Below are 20,393 nucleotides of genomic sequence, written 5' to 3' on the forward strand. Positions count from 1 at the left end.
CACAGAATTACATTTTTTGCAAATCGCTTTAATGTCTGGCTTAATAGAAGACAGCTGGCTTCTGGTACCTGCTTTTTCATTCAATCTGTTGCAATATGGCCCATCATGTAGCCTTGGGGAAATGTCACTAAATACACATGAAGGAATGAAAGTGAATCAAGCAAATAATGGCTTAGCATTATTATGAAAATAGTTTTGATCTCAGGCCCCTTGAAATGCCTTGGAGACCCCAGGGTCCTTGAATCATGCTTTGAGAACCTCTCCTGTAAGCATCTGAAGTTCAAAGTGTGTGGTGGAAGAACCAATGTATTAGGGATGAAGTTTGCAGGAGCCAGATGGCATCTGCTGGAGCTCATGGAGAACCATTGAGGGCTTAAAAGCTGGAGAGTGACAAGGTCACTCTTTTATTTTGGAAAGAGGATGGGCTACAGGAGGAAACTCTTAGAAAGGCCCAGAGGGCAATGGGGTGGGGCCCCATTTAGGAGGTTGTTGCCATAGAGCAGGTGAGACATGAAAGTGGCTTGAACTAAGTCAGGGAATCTGGAGAACATGGGCAGTCTGGTAGAGTTGAAGTGATTTGGGGATAATTATGTGTGAGGGGAAAGGGAGGAAGGGAGGGTGTCCCCCAGGTTTCTGCCGTGGGTAGCTGAATGGGTAGTGAGGACACGGGAGGGAGAATGGGTTTGGGGTAGGAAATAACTCCACTTTGTACGCATAAGTAGAGTTTTCTAGTAGACAGATGACAGATGGGTCAGAGACTAGGAGAGGGATCTGGGCAGAGAAGAGGTGGCTTGGGGACAGTCCCAAGGCTTAGAGGAACAAATTTTTATGACCGTGGTCACACAGCTTCTCAGTGCCTTTAATATTTTTCAGCAGGATAATGCTTGAAAATGTTATTGCAGTCTCTAGCACATGATGGTTATGCAAATAAATTGGTCATATTTTGCCTTCATTTGTTTATTTTTCTCTAACTTGCAAATGAATTGCGTGGGTGGTCCCCCTGCAGTCCACTCACAGTTCCTGACGTTCATTTGCAATAGTACAATGTGTGGGCTTAAAGCAAAAGGCTTAATGCAATTTTCTTCAGGCTGTAGCCAGGGAAATTAGTAAGATTGGAAAATATTAGGTAGCTATTCTGCAACTTGCCATGGAAAAACCTGAACAATGTAGAAACCTGGGAGCACAGTATTAAGCATCTACGTCCAAAGATGATTTAGGAGCCGAAGAAATCTGGTGCTGAGTTAAACAGCTACTGCACAGACTCTGCCTATCATAGCCCTGATACTGCCCACATGAATGATGTGGGTATGATTTACAGCCACAGGGTGCCCAGAAGGGTGAGGGGTGTGGTCAGTGATGGTTCATATAACTGTCATTCAATCATATATTTACTCAACATATATTCATCAAGTACCCAACTGGAGACAAAGCAAGATGCTAGGTCCTGTGGGAGTTATAAGGTGGAATGAAATTAGGGTCCTACCTTTAAGGAATGTACAGGCTCTAACACAAATAAGAAACACTTCTTGAATGCTTACATTATGCTAGGCACTGTTCTAAGCCTTTGACATGTCTTAGGTCTTTTGATCTTCACAACAAATGTATAGATCCCCTGTTATCACTATATTTCTCATTATTCAAATGGGAAAGCTGAAGCAAGGAAGAATTAAAGCACTTGCCTAAACCCCTAGAACATGTGCCCCTGTGGGGAGATAAGTCCTTGAAAGTGAAGCCAAGGGTAGCCATCACTTAGATCCAATAAACCTGTAACCTGTCTTCTCTGAGCAAGCTCGCTTTAATTGCTGCTACAAACAAAAAGCAAAAGACAAAACAAAACAATCTTGCAGGTGTTCCAAGCATCACATAGCATAAACAAGAAAAAGTTTGCCCAAGTTGTGTTTCTGGAAACTTGGAGTCAGCTGTGTCTAGTTTGTGGTCAAGCCAGTTAAGACTAGGTAGGACCATTGACCCCACCCCACCCCTCCCCCTCCCCCGCCCGCCCCAAACTGAGCTTGTACGAATGTCTGCTTGGTGACTCTTGACGTCTGAGGGCCCTAAACCCCACCCTCAGAATGTGCTAATGCCTCCATTTTATGAACACACATCCTACGAAGAAGGCTGTAGCTTAGTGGCACCCACGCAGAACGACCATTAGTTCTTTTTCTCATTTCCAGTCACCTTTCCCCACGCTCACCTGGCCTTAGTTTTATCCTAAAAATACCACTCGCCCCTTGCTGTAGGGGAGGTGGGTTTGAAATTTGTTCTTCCATTTTCTTATTTGGCTCCCTCGTGAATAAGCCTTTCCTCTGTTGCAAAACTTAGCGTCTCAGCATTTGGCATGCTGCATATCGGGGAACAAACCTGGTTTGGAAAGAAGAGGATGTCGCACGTGTGCTGGGTCTTCCGCAGGGGAGCGTGCCCCGGAACAGAGACTTGAAGGTGGGAGCATATGAGACTGGTGGGGAAAGAGGCGGTATGTGGAGCGGCATGGAGCTGAGGTGGGAAGCGTGGAGCCAAGCCCGCACAGAGTTGGCTCTTTATAAATATCTGTTGGGTGAGGATTTGAAGGGAAAAAATGCTGATACAAATACACAGGTAGTACACTAAAAGCAGGTTGGAGAAGACCTGTAAGGCCAAGTTAAGGAGTTATACTATAATACCTATATGTATTGTGTGTGTGTGTGTGTGTGTGTGTGCAGTGAAGAGCCATAGAATCTTTTAAAGCAGGGGATTATGTAATAAAAAGAAAAATTGGCATGATGGAGGGTGTAGCAGGAATGCTGAGGGAGAGAATGAAGGTAGCAGAACATAGAGCTAGGAGAGTTTGCAGTTGAAAGAGATAGGGTTGGTTTGTTTCTGCAATGGATAGACTTTATAACCCCTTCACCTTTAAAATAGTACATATTCACTCTAGGAAATTTAGAAAGTACAGAAAAGTATAAAGATGAAAATACCCATGAGGTCAACCCTCCAAGGTAATTACCATTAACAAATTGATTTACTTGTAGGCATTTTTCTAGGCACATAGCCTGTAGGTATATTGAGAGATGATGGGTGGATGGATACGTAGAATTGATTGACAAAATTGAAATTGTATTGTTTGTCATTTTGAATCCTGGGTCCCCCTACCCCCATACACAATTTTATTTTATTGAAGTATATTTAATTTAAAATATTGTGTTAGTTTCTGCTGTACAGCAAAGTGATTCAGTTATATATATATACATACACATTTGTTTAATATTCTTTTCCATTATGGTTTATCATAGAATATGGAGTATAATTCTCTGTGCTATACAGTAGGACCTTGTTTAGCCTCTCCTGGTATAATAGCTTACATATGCTAACTCTAACCTCCCACTGCACCCCTCCCCCAACCCTCTCCCCCTTGGCAACCACAAATCTGTTCTCTTTGTCCATGAGTCTGTGTCTGTTCTATAGATAGGTTCGTTTGTGCCATGTTTTAGATTCCACATGTAAGTGATATCATAGCATTCGTCTTTCTCTAACTTATTTAGTATGATAATCTTTGGTTCCATCTATGTTGTTGCAAATGGTATTATTTCTTTTTTATGTCTGAGTAGTATCCAGTGGATACATCTTTTGTATCCATTCATCTGTTGATGGACATTTAGGTTGTTTCCATGCCTTGGCTATTGTGACTAGTGCTGTAGTGAAGATAGGGATGCATGCATCTTTTTAAATGAAAGTTTTGTCTCCATATATGCCTAGGAGTGGGATTGCTGGATCATATGGTAGTTCTACATTTAGTTTTCTGAGGAACCTCCATATTGTTCTCCCATGTGGTTGTACCAATTTACATTCCCACCAACACTGTAGTAGGGTTCCCTTTTCCCCACACCCTCTCCCATATTTGTTACTTGTAGACTTTTTAATCATGGCCATTCTGACTGGTGTGAGGTAATACCTCATTGTAGTTTTGACTTGCATTTCTTTAATATGTTGAGCATTAGATGGTGAGCATTTTTTCATGTGCTTATTGGTCATTTGTACTTTTTCTTTGGAGAAATGTCTATTTAGGTCTTTTTCCCATTTTTTAGTTGGATTGTTAGTTTGAGTTGTATGAGCTATTTGTATGTTTTGGAAATTAAGCCCATTTGCAAATATCTTCTCCCATTCTGTAAGGTGTCTTTTCTTTTTGTTCATGGTTTCCTTTGTCATACAAAATCTTGTAAGTTTTATTAGGTCTCATTTGTTTATTTTTGGTTTTATTTCTATTGCCTTAGGAAGCTGACTTAGGAAAACTGATTAGGTATGACTTATGTCAGAGAATGTTTTGCCTACAGTCTCTTCTAGGAGTTTTACAGTGCCATGTAAGTCTTTAAGCCATTTTGAGTTTATTTTTGTGTATGGTGAGAGTATGTGTTCTAACTTTGTTGATTTGTATGCAGCTGTCCAACTTTCCCAACACAACTCACTGAAGAGACCTGTCTTTTTCCCACTGCATATTCTTGCCACCTTTGTTAAAGATTAATTGGCCATAAGGGTGTGGGTTTATTTCTGGACTCTATTCTGTTTCATTGATGCATGTTTGTTTTTGTGCTAATGTCATGCTGTTTTGATTACTATAGCTTTGTAGTATTGCCCAAAGTCTGGGAGGGTTATGCCTCTAGCTTTGTTCTTTTTCTTTAAGATTGCTTTGGCAATTCTGGATCTTTTATGGTTCCATGTAAATTTTAGGATTCTTTATTCTTATTCTGTGAAAAATGTCATGGGTAATTTGGTAGGGATCATATTAAATGTGTAGATTGTTGTGGGTAGTACAGCCATTTAACAATATGAATTCTTCCAACCCAAGAGCATCCCCCCCACTATTAAACATTTCTTTAACAACTACATATTTTGTTGATTGAAATGTAATTTAAGTGACTTGCTATTGCTGGATAGTTTCTTTGGTTCCTATTTTGCTTTTGTACTTGCAAATAGTGCTGCAGGGAATAACCTTGTAGGTTAACCTTAGCCCTTGTCTCTGAATATTTCCTCGGGTTTAATTCCTAAGAGTGAAATTACTGGTTTAAGGGGTATGAGCATTCTTAAGGTTCTTGATCGGTATTTCTAAATTGCTTTTTGGAAAGACTGCAACAATTTGCATATCCACCAGCCCTGGGCAAATGTTCTGCCAGTAGATTGTACATTCTGCTTCAGCTTTTAAGCATCTCGCCTTGAATTGTGTCGATTATGCCAGACCACAGTTTCAAATTGGATTTCAAATATTTTGACTTGGATCATGTGTCAGATCAGGACAGTTCTTTCTCGAAGCCAGATTTGTGCAGTGGCCCAAGCATTTGATAAGTAACTCTTGTGGGAGTAGAAATGAAGGATGACGTCATTGAGCTCATTGCCTGACAGGCAGGAATGCAACCTGCATTCCTTAAAGAAATGGGAGAACTGGCTTTTCAGATACCTTATTTTTAAGTCATCTTCAACACAGGCAATCCTGATGACTTGGGCCTGATTACCATGAATTTTTAGCCCTTTTCTGTCTGTCTCCTGATGAGCTGGGATTTAATCAATTCACTTTTCATTAACACCTCCACCAGAGCACTGAAAGAAGGAAATCAAAGATGCCCAAACTATTTTTTTTAATTGATGGAAGAATAAAATTAGAACATGAGGGAACACTCTAATAATCCCTGCTCTTTGACCCTCAAATCACAGAAAATTGAGAGGTCGTTTTAGAAATGATTGGAAAGGTTTTTTTTTTGTTTTTTTCAATCATAATGATGCCTGATTTTTCTGGCTTTGGATATTATATGTCTGATTTTTTTTTTAAAGCTCCGATGTACAAAAGACCTCATGTTTCTCAGAGACCCCCAGGATTTTGTCATATCTCATCCCACACATCCTCATAGATGCCCCAGTTTATTTATCAGTATGACGAGCAAAGGGGGGTGAATTAAGTTACTGTCAGCTCTAACCGCAACAATTCTTTGATTCTAGCTTCTTAATCCAGGATCAATGTCCTATGGGGAAGATTTGGAGAGCAGAGAACCCTAGTTCCTTGACATTTCCTATAGGCAAACTCTAGTTCTTCCCACAACAGCTATATTATGCTAAGTGCTTTATGAGTATTATCACATCTGGTCCAAATGAGGACAGGTACTGTTAATAGTGCCACAATTTGCAGATGAGGGAACTGAGGCACAGAAACTGTAAGTAATTTGGTGAAGGTCTCCATCACTGGGCCCTAGGAAGAAGCCTTTTTTACCTCCTTGACGTTATAAAGCTTGTCCTGCACCCAAGACCTTTGCACTTGCTTCAGCCTATCTCTGGTGTATCCTTTTTCCAGTGTCACAGCTCAAGTCACTCAGAGGTGATCTAATCAATATATATGGCCCTCTCCCACCCAATCATCACCCTCCAGAGAGCATGGAATTCCCTTTTCCTTTTATTGCCTTTTCAACAACCACTAAAATTATCTTGTTCATTCATTGCTTGCTTGTTTACTCTATCCCCACTGCTAGAATATAAGATTCATGGGACCCAGGGCTCTGCCTTTCTATTCACTACGGTCCCCATCATCTAAAACAGTGCCTGGCAGACAGTAGGTACTCAATAAATACTTGTGACTTGAATGACTGAAATTAATTGAATCTGAATCCTAAAAGAACGATGAGACTTAACCCAGGGAAGATGAGGAACATGACTCCTCCAGGCAGGGGAACAGTATGTTCAAAGGTCTAGAACTTGGGGAAGAGCATGGTATCTTAAGGGAACTAAAAAGAAGGCCAATATAGTGGGAGTACAAAGAGCAGAGGAGGGCATGAAGCTGGCAAATGAGTAGAGACAGAGCGTGCAGGGGCCTGAAAGTCATGCTAAAGATGGGACATTTGTGAGGGCAGTAGGAAGCTGTTTTAAGGCTGCAGCCACAGACTTGCATTAGTTTTTCTAAAAAGAACTCTCTCTAGCCGATGGGTGGGTTTAGGTTAGATACATAACACAAGGTCTTAGCTCCTTTTCCAGTGCCTCAATCTTAACAAAACCCTGTGGGTTAGACAAGCGGAAGTCTCATTATTTACAAACTGTAGATTAACAAAGCAAAGATTTGAGAGCGTAAACACATTGCTGATAGCCAGGGTGACTTTACTCTGGCCTTTCCTGGCTTGAGGCAGCCATGAGTCACCTACAGGGACATGGGGAGGGGCTTAAAGGGTGCACCCAGCTGAATGCCCTTGGTGTCTCTCCCCTCCCTGTCCTGTGGAAGGACTGCACCTGGCACCACCTACATTAGAACCTGTGCTTGCAATAAATCTTCTGCTTCCTTGTGAAAAGACCATCATGAATCTTGTCTCTTAAAGAGCTGCTCTGCTCTGTGAATTTTAACAACCTTCTTCAGCATGGAAACCTGGCCTCTTGTTGTCCATGGTTAAAATTCAAATCTTGGACGGGTAGATATATTATACCACTGAGCTGCTAGCATGGGAAGGCCATCCATCCATCTGCCTCCATTTAGGTCGTTCTTTTTCACCTGTAACTGATGAAGCCTCCGCGCCGGTTTGCTTCCACATCACTCTTCACCTCCCCACCCCCAGCACCCTCTCCCCCTGCCCAAAGATGAGCGCCTAGAACTGTGGCCACTGGGGTGGGAGGAAGGGAGGCAGCAGAGGGTTACAGAGCGCCCACCAAGTGCAAGACTTCCGGCGAGGTGCTGTAAATGCCGGATCTCATTGAATCCATCCACAACGATCTCTTCCCTGTTTTGCTGATTGAGAGATCTAAATCACATGTTTCAGGTAAAAACGTACCAACACATTGGCATTAAAGTCAATATTCTCTATTCTGACTACCCCCGCGCTGCATCCACCCCCATCATCCCTCACGTTGTCAGAACCACCTCCTGGATGACTCAGCCTCGGATTTTTGTCCCAACTATCTCATGCTCCATTACCATCAGTCATTTGATTGAAGCACAAATCTGGTTAGGTTTCTGCCCGGCTCAGAAACATTCCCTGGCTCCCCACTGCCCACAGCTTACTATCTAATAAGGAACAAAACCAATCATGCTAGAAGTACAATAATAGAAGAAGGCTGTTAGGGCAATGGGAGGGGAATGATTCATGATGCTTTTGCTGCGGGAGCCGTGGGGGGGGGGGGGCAGGGAGACTTTACCAAAGGCCGCTAGGGTTGGTGATGGATAGAGGGGTCTCTCTGAAAAGAAGGCAGCAACATGAGCACCGGCACAGAAAGGCGAAAGCCATGGCTCTGGCTGCCCTTGGGACACATAACCGGTTGTTATTGCGCGGTGGAATCTTTCTCTCCGAGCTCTAAGGAGCAGCATAGCAACAAGCAATGATTTGTTACAGCTAGGCTGTCAGGCAGTTTATCTGATGTTAGCGCCCACGTGAACTGCATGATGATTTATGAAACTCAATTTCTCCACCAATACAGGCAAACAGATTTAGCTGCGCAGTTAGGAAGAGCTTGGGGGAAAGGCAGCCTCTAGGGAGAGAGGAAGGCTATGCTTCCCCCCAGTGCCCCAACGCCACCTCCATGGAACACTGAAGCTCTGATTTGGATCAGGGCCCTGGAAAACAGCTGCAGGGTCGAGGCAGAGCTTCCGGGGAGATAGGGAAAATGATTTTAAAAAGCAGAAAAGCAATACTGGCATTTGAATACCATTGCGTCTCTTTGGCTTTTTCCATTTTTCCCTTCCGTATTTGCCTTTGGGACTTTCTCTTCTTCTGGGGTCAGAGGGGTCTTCTGGGGGCGGGGGGCGAGGGGAGCGAAGGAACAGATACCTGTGCCCTGGGATTGTCACGTAAACACTGCAAAGGTACGAGAGAGGGGCTCAGGGAAAGGGAAGCTTCCTCTGTCTCTGAGTCTGCTCCTTGTCTGGCCTCACAGCTAAAGGGGCAAAGAGTTCTGAGTATTCCCGCAGCTCTGCTTCCTGGGATCACCGGCTCCACAGAGCGACTAGGTCGAAATCACAGATTTTATCAAGAGGGTCCAGTTCCTCCGGCTTGTTGTCTGTGTTGCTTTCATGGCAGCCTAAGATTGTCCTGGAGGATAGATCAGGCCCAAGGCTTAGAGTTGCCGGCCCCAGGGCCACTGGAGGATTCAAAGTCAAGCCTTGCCACTGGTTCTTCTGGGACTTTGGCAGGAACCCACAGTAGGATCTAGAAACCAGAGCGGGGATAGAGTTAGCTCTGATTGCTTTCAGCCAAAAGCAGAATTGCCACTGATAAATGAGTGTTAATCCATCCTAGGTCACTCCCCCGCCACCCCCACTGCTTCTACCCACCCTCAGTGCTCTCTCGAGGCTTGTGTAGGTATATAGCCAGTCCATAAGAGTCAATTGATCTATAGATTTAGTGCAATTTCTATATTACAAAATCCTAAAATGATTTGGTAGACACAAACTTTTTTTTTCTTTGTGTTAAAAATTGTTTTTTTATTGATGTATAGTTAATTTACATTGTTAATTTCTGCTGCACAGAAAAGTGATTCAGTTATACACATATACACACACATTATTTTTTAATAAATTCTTTTCCATTATGATTTATCACAGGTTATTGAATATAGTTCCCTGTGCTTTACAGTAGGACCTTGTTATTATCCATTCTATGTATAATAGTTTGCATTTGCTAACCCCAAACTCCCAATCCACCGTTCCCTGACACCCTCTCCCCTTTGGCAACCACAAATCTGTTCTCTGTGTCTGTGAGTCCATTTTTGCTTTTGCTGTTGTTGTTGTTGCTTTTTAGGGCTGCACCTGCAGCATATGGAAGTCCCAGGCTAGGAGTCAAATCAGAGGTACAGCTGCTGGCCTACACCATAACCACAGCAACTGGGGATCCAAGCTGCATCTGCAACCTACACTACAGCTCAGTGAGTGAGCCCAGGGATTGAATCTGCATCCTTATGGGCACTACTTGGACTCGTTTCCATTGCACCACAACAGGAACTCCCCATTTCTGTTTTGAGGATAAGTTCATTTGTGTCATATTTGAGATTCAACAAGTGCAGCTCCTTTTCATGCTCATTCCTCAGCTGATGGTGGCAATTCAGTGAGTTAGCTCTGCCTCTGACAGTGAATTTCTCAGTGATTCGCCACGTTAGTCATTGAAGATGAGCCAGTAAGAACTCAGAGAAGACATAAAGAGAACTGGGATTTTCAATTTGTCCAGGAGTGGACTCAGATGCCTTCCCTGATCTCAGGTAATTTTGATGGATTCCTCCTGGAAGATCAAATGTTGATTAGGTCTCTCCAAGGCACAGTAGGATTTGGGCTTGTCACCTACCAGGTGGTGTGGCCTCAACCAAAGCAGGAGGAAACCTCACTGAGGTGTAAATATAAGGCAGGGAAGAGGACATTAGCTATCTTCACACCTTGGCTGCCTGACCCCAAAGAGGGACATGACTTCCATAAACATCTTTGGACCTTTTTTTTTAGACACAAACTTATTCTAAAATTTACATGAAAAAAGAAATGTGCTAGAATGGCCAAAATCATTTAAAATTAAAAAAAAATTATATTATTTTCTTAAATATTTTTTAAAAGTATGACTAAAGAATAAAGACTTCTCAATGTTAAGGCTTCGTCAAGGCAGTATGGTATTGGCAGAAAAAGGCACACAGATGAAGGGCAGAACTGAGAGCCCAGAAGTAGACCTGTAACAAATGCCCCAGCTGGTTTGTGAAAAAGGTGCACAAGCAGTCCAAGAATAGCCTTTTCAGGAGTAGCTCTGGGTACCCGACTAGTATCCATGAGGATGCAGGTTCAATCCCTGGCCTCCCTCAGTGGGTTAAAGATCCAGCATTGTGGTGAGCAGACGTGGTTGGATTTAACCCCTAGCCTGGGAACTTCCAAATGCCATGGGTGTGGCCTAAAAAGCAAAAAAAAAAAAAAAAATAGCCTTTTCAACAAACGGTGCCTGAGCAATAGGATGTTCTCAGGACTGAACCGTGCTCACTCCCCAGCCCCACAAATTCACACAATGAAGCTCTAACCCCAGTGTGACTATATATATATTTGGGAGATAGGGCTTTTAGGAGGTATTTATAGTTAAATCAAATCATACTAATAGACTCTTAATTCTCATGAAAGGAAGACAGAGAGAGACCTAAGCTCTCTGCCTCTCTCTCCCGCTTTCCTCCTCTGTGAGAACTCAGCAAGAAGGGAACTCTCTGCAAGCCAGGGAGAGAGGACTTCACCAAGAACCCAACCCTGATCTCAGGCTTCTAGCCTCCAGAACTGAGAAAATTAATTTCTGTAATTGAAGTCTCCCGCCTGATATTTTATTATGGAAGCCTGAGCTGATTAATGGACATGTATAGGCAAAAAAAAAAGAGAGAGAACCTAAACTACACCCCTTATATAAAAGGTAATGCAAAATGAATCAAGGAGTTGAATGGAAAATACAAAACTATAAATCATTTACAAAGAAACATAGGAGAAAGTCTTTAGAACCTAGATCAGGTGAAGAGTTCTTCGACTTGACAGTAAACGTATGATCTATAAAAGGAACAATTAATACATTTTCATGACTATAAAAAAATTGAAAAATTTTTGCTTTGTAAGCAATTCTATTAAAAAGAACAAAGAGACAAATATAAAGACTGGAAGAAAATATTTGTAAATCACCTATGGAAAAAAGTATTCCCATCAATAACATAACAAGGAATTTTCAAAAGTCAATATTTAAAAATTCCAATTAGAAAATGGGCAAAAGACATGGGCAAGTATTTATCAAAGAAGATATACAGATGGCAAATAATCACATGAAAATATGTTCAGCATCATTAGCCATTGGGGAAATACAAATTAAAGCCAGAAGGAGAATCAATACACACTTGCCAAAATTGCTAAAATTGGGGGGGGAAAGGTGACAATGCCAAATGCTGGAGAAGAAGTGGAGAAACTGATATACATTGCTGGTGGGAATTTAAAAGGGTATGGCCACTCAGAAAAAGTTTGGCAGTCTTTTTTAATGTTAAACATCCATTTACTATATGACCCAGCAATTCTACTTCCAAGTACACAGTCAAGAAAAATGGGGTGGTCCCTTCATGGCTCAGTGGTTAATGAACCCAAGTAGGATCCGTGAGGATGCAGGTTTGATCCCTGGCCTCACGCAGTGGGTTAAGGATCCAGCATTGCCGTGAGCTGTGGTATAGGTCTCAGGCATGGCTTGATCTGGTGTTGCTGCAGCAGCTGTAGCTTTGATTCGACCCCTAGCCTGGGAACATCATGTGACAAAAGTGCGGGCCTAAAAAAAAAAAAAAAAAAAAAAAAGTTCACAAAAAGACTTGCACATAGCCGCTTTATTCATAATAGCCAGAATGAGAAACAGTCCTGATGCCCATCCAATGGTGAAAAAATAAGCCCAGAGTGGTTTTGTTTGTTTGTTTTGAGTATTCAAAGCTGTTCCCAGGCCTCCTGAAGCCCACAGTCATGAATAATAGGATCACAGTTCTGTTTTGATGGTCTTAACTGCAACCATGGTTTGAGGGATAGCTGGGAGTATCAGTACTACACTGCTAGAGGTGAAATTCTTGAAGAAACATAAGTATTTATCAAGGATGTTTACCTGAATCAAGGATGAAAGTCAGAGATAAAGCAATGCAAATTAGGCTCTGTGATAAGGGAATTTCTAAGACCCTTAGGGCAGCTTTGAGTTCTAGGTTGCAAAGCTTAAACTTATGGGAATTGCATAAGGGCACCTCTAGAGGTGGCACCTGTGGCTTAATTTGACTCAACAGGAGGACTCATGCTCAGCCCAGGCAGATAAGATTGACGTCTCCTCACTTGCCCTTCTCAGCTGGTAGAAAAATTTTGTTAAATCTGATAAGGAGATTCTGGAATGCTAACTAGTTATGTGACCCTGAGCAGCCAGTGTCCCCCAATTTCTTACAGGGACAAGTTGTTTTCAGCCACCCCAGATTGGCTATTAACAAGTTTGTGATGCTTTTAGATGACCAGGACTGCCCCAGCTACAATGACCCGTTATGCCTAATATACACCTGCAGGTGTGGGTCACCCATTAAACTCGTTCTCTATCCAAAACTGCAATTATTCCTCCTGAAGGAGGAGTTCCTAGTAAGTGCAGGTCATAAACTTGCATTAAGTCCGTGTCCTTCATACATTCAGCCAGTCCTTCCTACTGACATAATATAGTGTAGTGAAGCCCTGGGCTCAGCCCCTCTGCAAAGGCAAGGGCCCTGGTGGAGGTGATGGAATTTGACTTTGTAAAAGAAGTCAAAATGATAACAAGGCTGGCATTGATGAAGCTGGGGAAGGATCAAGATCTGTTTTTTCTTTCTCTGTGCTAAGCAGAAGGATGTGATGCAGTGTGGCAAGCTGGCTGCCATCGAGGTGTCCTGAGGTGTCACCTCTGGCTTGCCCCACCGGTTCCTCAGGAGTCCCAGGAATGACCTGAGCCTAACTTTTATTCAGACAGACTGCCTGACGCCCCGAAGAACATAAGATGTTAGGCAGAGAAGATCATGTGTTATAGGATTCCATCTATATATCATGTCCTGAAAAGGCAACTCTGTAAGGGACAGAAAGTAGATTATTATTTGCTTACAGCTGAGAATGGGAGCTGAGAGTGAAAATGGGCAGGAAGGATCTTTTGGGGATTATGGAAACATTTTAAAATTCCATCATGATTATGATGTGCAACTCAGTAAATTCACTAAATATCACTGAATTTACATGAGTGAATGTCATGTAGCTTACACCTTCATGAAAGCTAATAATTTTTTTTAAATTGGTAATTTGAAAGTTCAACTACAGAAAAACTAAGAAATGAATAAGAAATATCATATTCAGTGTGCAGATACAGCTTTAAGGTAATGTTCAGATAAAAGAACTTGGGGAGACCCTTTGCTCTATGCCCTCAAGTTCCCTTCCAGCACTGACATTCCTTAATGCTAAGATGCTGAGTTGAGATCAAAGTTTATTATGGAGACTCACAAATACGTTGGGTCTGTCATTCCTTATCTCATGGAATATTGTATTGTGAGATTTTCAGACCTCCCTTTCCTAGAGCTGTTATTATTAAAGAAAGGGCTTTTTGGAGAGATTGTTCCATATTAGAATTTCTAAGTTAAGTTAAAAAATGAGAGCAGTAGCAGAAATCAGAATGGTCTTTCTTGAACCCATGTTTTGATCTCACTAGAACAATTTCACCCAGTGCAAAATTGTATTGTCATTTTCCAATTTTACTCAGTTCTCTGGCATTCTTAAATTCACTCCCAGTGAAAAGTGGGGGAAGTTGTTGTGTATTGCAAAGAAGTTTAGCTATACTTAGAGAACAAATAAGCCACACGAGAGTTATAGTGAGAGATCAACATGTGGGTTGCCATTATTTGTTTGCTTAAAATATGTTTACTGTAGTAGAACATATTTTCAGACTGCCAAGATGTGGAATCCTCAACTCATTCTTTTAACTCTCCATCTGTTCAGTGCTCTGCCACTTTTATTTTTTTAGAGCACGAAGATAATTTAGTCTCAACACAACAAGAGTAAAATTAGAACAAGGTGTGTGTGTGTATAAAACAAGGTATTTATATTCTAAGAAAAAATATATCAAGCTATGCAAAGCTTAGACATTTTATATATATATATATATAAATTCTAGAGAGAAGACTCTACCCTCAGTGGTCATAGATGATATTATATAAAAATGTTTGAAAACCATTTTTGACTAAAAAGTAAGCTGACATTCAAGATCATTTGGGTGAAGAAAAGGAGGCTTGGATTCTGGTCATGGCCATGTCTCCTCACATGAGCCAGACACTCGCATCTTTAGACTCCCCCATCTCTTTTTAAGGTACTGTAGGAGAATTAGGGACGATTTAGAGAAGTGTCTCTAGATCTAAAATCTGTGATTCAGAGACTTCAAAAAAAAAAAAAAAAAAAAAAAAGAAGGAGTTCCCATCATGGTGCGGTGGTTAAGGAATCCAATTAGGAACCATGAGGTTGTGGGTTTGATCCCTGGCCTTGCTCAGTGGGTTAAGGATCCAGTGTTGCCGTGAGCTGTGGTGTAGGTCGCAGACGCAGTTCGGATCTGGCTGTTGCTGTGGCTCTGGTGTAGACCCGCAGAAACAGCTCCGATTAGACCCCTAGCCTTGGAACCTCCACATGCCACAGGAGTGGCCCTAGTAATGGCAAAAAGACAAAGAAAAAAAAAAACAACCCCCCCACAAAAAACAAATTTGGAAGTTCTCTTCGTGGTGCAGCAGAAACAAATCTGACTAGGAATCACGAGGTTGTAGGTTTGATCCCTGGCCTCGCTCAGTGGGTCAAGGATCTGACGTTGCTGTGAGCTGTGGTGTAGGCTTGCAGCTGTAGCTCAGATTCTACTGCTAGCCTGGGAACCTCCACATGCCGCAGGTACAGCCCTAAAAGCAAAAATTTTTTTTTAAAAATGGATTTGTTCAACAGACAACTGAATGATAGTTTTATATAAGATACTCTGTAGCATGGTGAAAATACAATGGTTTTGGCATCAGAATTCTGCCTCTGCCACTTTCAAATTTGTTACCTTGTTAAGTTGTTTCATTATTCGGAGACCTAATTTCATTAAACTTGAGGTTAACAATGTAAAAAACTTCATAGGGGTGCACTATGGCTAAAGTAACACTAGCCATTATGAAAGATAAATGTAAATCCCCAAGTCTCAGTAGATTAGATAGAAGTTTATGTTTTCCTCTTAAAAGGCAGCAGTGATGGAGTTCCTGATGTGGCACAGTGGACTTAGGACCCAGCATTGTCACAGCTGCAGTTCAGATTCAATTTCTGGCCCAGGAACTTCCACATGCCCTGAGTGTGGCCAAAAAAAAAAAAAAAAAAAAAAAAAAAAAGATTGCAGTGGTGAATAAGGACCAAGGCTGCTTCCACTTTATGGTTCCCCTAATAATACAGTTGTCCAGATCTCTGCAGCAGGAAAAGGAAGAGTGGAGAAGGGATACGTGCTTCCTAACCACATGACCTCTGCTCAGATTTCGCTGGCAAAAAACTAGTCAAGTAGCCATACTTATTACAGGAAATGTAGTCTCTGGTTGGGCAACCAATTTCTAGGAACAACTCTGCACTAAGGCAGGGAAGCACACATTTGGCACAGAAAACTATCACTAGCACAGGTTGCTAGGAAAATTAAATGTCTTTACTTATAAAGTGCCTAGTATAGGGCCTCATATAACCTAGGCATTGAAAAAAGTTAAAGTTTGTTAGGTATAGAGGAAGTATTTTTGGTAGAGAGTATATGTGTGTGTGTATTATATAAATATTATATAATGAGGCTGCCTTCATTCCTTAGCTTAGGGTCGTATCTCTCCAACCTCTGCCTCCATATTCAGGTCTCCTTCTCTGAATCTGACCTTCCTGCCTCCCTCTTATAAGGACCCTTGTGATTACATTAGGACTATCCAGATAATACTAAAAATAATCTCCCCATCTCGAGATTCTTTCCTTGACCGCATCTGCAAAATCCCTTTGAAGTAACATGTTGACAGATCCTGGAGATTGGGATGTAGAGACCTTTTGCCAGGGGTAGGGGGCTGGGAAGGCATCATTTTGCCTCTAAGAGACATCTTTTTTTTTTTTTTTTTCCTATAGGACTGCATCTGCGGCATATGGAACTTCCCTGGCTAGGGGTCAAATCCGAGCTGCAGCTGCTGGCCTACACCACAGCCACAGCAACACAAGATCTGAGAAGGATCTGCGACCCACACTGCAGTTCACAGCAATGCCAGATCCTTAACCCACTGAGCAGGATGATGGATCGAACCTGCATCCTCATGGACACTAGTCAGGTTCGTCACTGCTGAGCCACAACAGGAACTCCTATCGTAGACATCTTGAGAGGCAGTGGTTATGATTTCAGATACAGAGAGTGACATAGACTTGAAAACTAGCTCTGTCTTTTGCCAGCTAAATGATCTTGAAATTTGCCCCCTTCCCATCTCTGTAAAATGGGGATGGCAATAACTACCTTATAGACTTGTAAGGATTATGAGCTGATTTGCATAAATTACCTGGCACATAGTAGATGCTCAAGACAGGAGATCCATTATTATTTTACTATTTTATGGTACATACTGGAGCCCTTACACATCCCATATTTCATCTTAGGCTTCTCTAAGACCACAGCTGAAGCAGAAAATTATACCATGGTCTCTTTGTACAGAGGGATTATCAATCATGTTCAGCATACTGACCTTCTCTTTGGAATAAAAGCAGATTAATGCATTTTAGGGAATTTTGCATTAGCAAAGATTGAGCAGTATGGTTCTTCTGCTCTGTCTGATAACTCATATATCCCAGGATTTCATTATGGCCTGAGTTTTCTGAGTCTGTGGTTTTACTATGACTACCCAAGGAAATCATCTGTGAGGATTAAGAAAGCTAAAGCATTTTTTCCCCATGAAATAAATGGTCACGCAAATTGATAACAAGAATTTGGCCATATGGTGAGCAGGAGCAGAAATGATTTCCTGGGGGGCCAGCTCCTTCCACTCATAAGAGTCTCAAGGCTTCAAGACCAAACATCAAGTCCCAGCCCCAACCACCCCACCTCTAGGTGTTTTAGAAACTTCCCTCTTAATTCTTGCCACACCATGGCTATAAGATATCATTTGCAGGCAGAGAAATCTTCTGACTGGCATCCTACCAAACACCAAAAGATTTGTAGGCTCAAATTTATTGTAAAAAATTTGGCTTCAAAGACCTCATGATCAGGGAGTTCTCTGGTGGCTCAGGTTAAGGATATGGCATTGTCACTGCTGTAGAGCAGGTTTGATCCCTTACCTGAGAACTTCCACATGCTGCAGACCAACCACAACATAAAATTAAATAAAATTTTAAAAAGACCTACGATCATATTAGCATTACCTCTTGGGTAGGGTCTAATCATCGAGAATGATTTCAAAGTTCCTCAGTTTGCTCATCAGCAAAATAATTGTGATCATCTATGTTATAGCAACTTCACCATAAAATGGGGAAATCCCCTACCAAGGTCAGCTTCAGATGTTAAAACCCTTAAGAATAGGGCTTTAGTTTGATCAAAGAAAGAGTTAGACTCACACAGATAGAGAGGTCCCAAGGAGCAAGGGTGATGGGTCTGGTGGAGAAGGTCCAGAGGTAAGAGTGTAGAGAATACATGGGCATTTTATAGAGAAGAAGGTCCTGCCGGTGGAGAGAACCCACCTACTGCCATGAAGTTTGAAAGAAGCAGCAAGAGCACATGTGCGCTTTAGGGATGGGAGTGGAACACTGAGAACCCTACACTATAGGAGTTGACAGACACAGACAGGAGATGAGACTTCAAGTTCACTAGCACTAACTCAAACATCAGTTAGGGAACCAAGTTTCCTACATTCTTTATAATTCATCTGCAATATCTGGGTTAATACAGCAATCTCCCAGTTTTCCTATAAGTAAATGCATACTTGGAAGAGACTAAATCTGCAAAGCCAAACTCGAAATAATTGTTATGATAGCTCCTGAAAGATAGTAGGAAGTCAACAAAAGGAGATAGCCAGGGGAAGAAATCAATGGAGTCTAGGGAATCTCTGATAATATTCATGATAATATTGACTATTTTGGTTTGTTGTTTTATTTGTGGAACTCTTCTGTAGCTGTTTCCTGTTATTGACCCACATGGAGTAGGAGTGTTCCTTCAAGGCACACACTCCTCCTTGGGATGCCCGTAGGTAGTCTACTGTCAATCTATTGTCAGCTACCATAGCAACTAGAGCTTTGGCCCTCATCACTGGCAGCTGGGGCTTGGGATGTTTGATGTATGTGGTCTTCCAGGAGTTGTAGCATTTGTCTGTGTGGCCTCTGTGAGTCGAATTTGTATTATAAATTTGAAAATACTTAAGTTTATGCCTTTTACCTCAAAGATTGTGAGGTGGCCCTGTGAGGGAAGGCTGTATGAGAGAAGTGAATTTTCAAGTTGGAGGCAGAGTGACCTGGGTGCTGTATGTATGTAGGACACAGGCCAAGTCACATAGGTGAGAAGGGGTGGGGTAGAGGTGTAGAGTATAGGACGCCGTGGAGTGGGTGAATCATGCCACAGGAGAATGAGCAGCCCAAGGGTCTTACAGGGTGGAGTTTCTGGTGAGTAAATTGGTATCAAAGCGGACATGTGAGGGCCAAATAATCCCAGCAGGGAGTGGGGAAGACACAGCTGTATGTAGTATTGATTGGTGGAGGAGGCAGAGGAAGGTAAGGAGTCCATAGAAGGAAGGTTAATATAAAAGCATCAGATGAGGTTGAGGAAGCACTGGCCTGGCAGCGAACTGGAGAGGATAACAAGCAGTTGAGGTAAAATGTCACAGATCTCCAAAGGACAGAAATCAGTTGGATAGTGGTTGTCTAGGCAGGGGTGCCCGAAAGCAGGCCCTGCCTTGATAGAGGTTTAGCACCCAGTGACACGCTCTGTTACTGTTACATGGGTATTGTACGTCGGATCCAGGATAGGAGGGAGTGGAGGTGATGATGGGAATAGGGAAGAGTGAGATGAGCGTTGCTGGATGAGAGGAAATCAGAGCTGATGTAGTTGCAGGGGTCAGAGTGGGGAATGATGCGTGGGCAGTGGTAAGAGTAGTTACTGTAGCCAGGTCTCCACTGTGAAGCAGGTAGGGAGTAGCTTTGGGTTTTTGTGGTAGTGGAGACAGAGATCCCAATTCTGGTGTATCTAAGAGGAACAATATATTGTACAGCACCAGTGGGGTGGATCAGCTCATTTGCAGGATGCTGGCTTACATCAAGAAGTAACCCCTTAAAGAGGGGAAAGAATGAATAAAGCACAAAGTTAAATAATCTACCCAGGAGTGCCTTGGAAGAGGGGTACCCTCTCCTAGATAACCTTAAGGTAAGAATGAGCAGTTGATTCCAAAGGATTGCAGACAGACTCAAAGCCCATGGTAGCTCTGGACCAAGAAGCACTCAATAGGTCACTGAGTTGTTTTTCAAGAGGACCACCTTTTGGCTGTTGAGGGACCTATTTGCTCCAGAAATCTGTAGGGAGTCATGTGATTCAGAGTCTTCAGGAGACATAATTTATGGTTTGGTTTACTTCTTCCTTCCTGCATCTTCAAATCCAGCAACATAGCACTGTTTTTGTCATCTTTTCATGACACTATCTTACTCCCTCTTCCATTTTTTAAGGACCTCTGTGATTATATTGGGACCACTAGAATAATTCAGGTTAATCTCCCTATTTTAAATACAGTTGAGGAGTTCCCACTGTGGTGGAGTGGAAACGAATTTGAGTAGTATCCATGAGGATGCAGGTTCGATCCCTGGCCTTGCTAAGTGGGTCAGGGATCTGGCATTGCTGTGAGTTGTGGTGTAGGTCACAGATGTGGCTTGGATCCTGTGCATTACCGTGGCTGTGGTGTAGGCCCACAGCTAT

At 42.3% G+C, this 20,393-nt stretch overlaps 1 long non-coding RNA gene across 1 annotated transcript in view; it reads left to right on the forward strand.

Moving 5' to 3' along the window:
* The window catches only part of LOC110261446, a 130,564-nt gene continuing 112,177 nt past the window's right edge, over nt 2,007-20,393 (forward strand). Inside the window, exon 1 of the long non-coding RNA XR_002345529.1 lies at nt 2,007-2,439. This is a non-coding gene — a long non-coding RNA (uncharacterized LOC110261446). The remainder of the gene's footprint in view (nt 2,440-20,393) is intronic.

The sequence above is a fragment of the Sus scrofa genome, chromosome 6 (genome assembly GCF_000003025.6).
Source record: "Sus scrofa isolate TJ Tabasco breed Duroc chromosome 6, Sscrofa11.1, whole genome shotgun sequence".
In the NCBI taxonomy this organism is placed as follows: domain Eukaryota; kingdom Metazoa; phylum Chordata; class Mammalia; order Artiodactyla; family Suidae; genus Sus; species Sus scrofa.